At 37.8% G+C, this 2,920-nt stretch overlaps 1 long non-coding RNA gene across 1 annotated transcript; it reads left to right on the plus strand.

Annotated features, from left to right (window-relative positions):
* The first annotated feature begins 379 nt into the window (after nucleotides 1-379).
* On the plus strand, nucleotides 380-2,532 carry LOC121049429. The gene is made up of 4 exons (XR_005800201.1): nucleotides 380-679; nucleotides 1,034-1,174; nucleotides 1,826-1,983; nucleotides 2,298-2,532. It is a non-coding gene; the product is annotated as an uncharacterized LOC121049429 (long non-coding RNA).
* The last annotated feature ends 388 nt before the right edge of the window (nucleotides 2,533-2,920 follow it).

The following is a 2,920-nucleotide window of genomic DNA, read 5'->3' on the forward strand; positions in this document are numbered from 1 at the left end:
AGCGACTCTCATGAGGCTTACCTGTATTTTGGAACCAACCCAGCGAAGTCGGCCACTTTTCTTAAAGCATCTCTCCACTGCTTGACCTTCTCCGATTCGAATCGCTCATGCTTGGTGAAAGCATCTTCAAGACTCATCTTTTGATTCTTACATCACTAGGCTTGACACACTACTACAAAAAGGGCCTAAGGGGACACATATAATGGGGACACATGAAGGATTTGTGCCTTTAGATGAGAAATAGGGACTAAAGAGGATATGTGTCCCCATAATCAGAAAGGGGACAGATTATGTGTCCCCAATCAATAAATATACCTACTGTGCACATGCAATTGGAAGTATATGTATTTGTTATGTGTCAATCACAATTAATCCGTATCTCGTATTCTCTCTCTCTCTCTCTGAGTGCCGCGTTTTTGGCCATCAGTCTCTCTCCTGAGGGTCCTTTCTTCTGTTTTCAATGTATATTATTGTGTATTAAGTATACAAATGCCTGAACACTGAAAGGTTTGTACGAGCTACACGCGCAGCAGGAAAAAGAAGCGAGAGTTTTCTCTCTCGGCCGGACGATACCGGAGTCCAGATCTGAAGTCAGATCAGCCTAGCCTCTTCTGACAGTATGGGCAACGATTGGTGTTTGCTGACCGGTGGGATCTGCTGTGCTGCTCTCCGACGACAGGTCAGATCTACTATCTCCGGCTCTCTACCTCTGGTTCTCTCTCTCCGAAACCCCCAAGGGTTGCAATATGTTGGGCTATTTATCGCTTTTACTTTTTAAAAGGTTACCCTTTTTCTCTTGAAATTAATAGCAAATATTATGGCTTTCATGGCTCGAATCAAAGAAAACTCTAGTTTGGATCCATGGTTTCTGTTGTGTGGAATGGAGGTAGAAACTCTATTTTGATGATGAGTTTTCTTTTTATTACTTCCAGGTTTCATTTTATATGTACTGTAGATTTCAAATTTATTTGGCCTGCATTTGATCTGAATGTGATTTCAAGCAAATTAACTTGAAGCAAAACCATGATTGCAGTAGATTGGATTAGGCTAGGAGATCTTGGTCGATTTCATCTGTTGATGAGGGGAAGTCTAGTGCGCTTTGGATCGGCAGTAAGGTTGAAGTTGGAGTGGTAGCGGATTCGATGGAAAGAGACCAATTTCTCTCAACACAATGGTAATCTTGATCTTTTCATTAATAAAGGGGTGCTATATTCAGATAGTTTATTTGTTTCCTTGTTTAGATATTGGTCAATATGTTGCACTAACTATATCAATTGATCAACAATGCTCTTACAATTTGTAATCCGAAAAATTTACAAGTCACGGATTCTCACAGCTGATAATGGGTGCAACTAATTATGTGAATTGAACTTGTTATTGTGTTTGTATTATGTGTTCAAATAATAAATGTATATTGAGTAATAAGTTTACCAATTTTATACATAATGATGTTTTGATTGGACTGCTTTATTAGAGTTGAGGTTGGCATCTTATGACATTAGTTTTATTTCAAATTTGTGGTTAAGGAGAATCATTGCTGAATTGATTCGGACTATGAAGAGCATCTTTTGTATTTTTATCACACAAATTCATGCCTTCATTAGAGGTCTTTTGATGAAGAATGAAGGTCGTTTGATCAACAAAGAGACAAGAGATCTCATAAAATCTGCAAGTTTTAGTTCAATTGGTATCTCCACTACTGTCCTAAGATATAGAGGATTTAGGAATAATTAAGTCTATAGTAAGCACTGGCTTTCGTTGGCTTAATATATATGCCTTCTTTCATTGTCATATACTCTTGTTTTTAACTAGCCATTTGCTTCAGGTTTCACTTCCAATTTAGTGACCCCATCAGAGGACAACAGCATAGCATGGAGCACGGTAGAGAACTAGAGATACTAGAGACCAGCTCGAGGGAGAGGGTCGAGATTGAGCAGGTCTCAAATCTTGATTTTGAAGTTATAAAAAAGGCGATTGCATCTGGTAATTTACTGTTACTATCCCTGTATCCAAGTAATGACTTTGAAATTTTAGTTTGATTATTGATTTTGCTGTATAGTTGGATAGCTTGATTTTATCTTCTTTTAGCTATGTTTGATTATGATTCAGCTATGTAACTAAACTTTAGTGGGAGGGAAATTGGAAGTAGAGGTTTATAGAAGAATCTACTAATGGATCCATGTCTAGAGTTCAAGTTTAGATTATTATAATTCACAGTGGTGCATTATACATAAGCTAGTTACTTGTCTTTTTTGTACTTATGTAATTAACTAGGTGGTTCTTCATTTGTTTTCCAGGCTTCATTCATCTGTGGCAAGCTCTAACCAAGCAGAAATATGTGGTTCTATAAAGGAAGTTGAAGCAATATTGGAACAAGTACTACGATTACTCAGGATTTCCATGATTTTGTTGTAAAACAGAAAAATTTCTGAGAGAGAGAGAGAGAGTTTGGACACAGAGCATCAAATTGTGTGTCTATTCATCTCACCATGAGGGGATTTATATAGGAGTACATGATGTATACAAATAGGCAACGTTTAATAGCAACGTCAATTACTCCTATTCACAATCCTATCAATCACTAATCTATAGTGAAAGGCATATATGACTCTCCATCTATTTACATGATATTAGCCATAATTATTTACAACACTCCCCCTTGGATATTTCATGTCAATAGTGTTGCCTAGGCTGAGTGCTTCTAAGTTGCCTCGTCAAAAACCTTGCCAAGTAATAAAAACCCTGTGGGAGAAAAACAACCTTGGTGGAAGGAGAAAAAGAGCACAACGCGCGTGAATGTGGAGTAGTCGTATCATAATAGAGATAGGTGAAGTCTTCTTATCAGCATCATAAGTAGATGGTATGTCTACGAGAGGGATGCATTAGAGTTGCTACACCAAAACCTTGCCCGGTAAACCCA

The sequence above is a fragment of the Rosa chinensis genome, chromosome 5, assembly GCF_002994745.2.
Source record: "Rosa chinensis cultivar Old Blush chromosome 5, RchiOBHm-V2, whole genome shotgun sequence".
NCBI classification, from domain to species: domain Eukaryota; kingdom Viridiplantae; phylum Streptophyta; class Magnoliopsida; order Rosales; family Rosaceae; genus Rosa; species Rosa chinensis.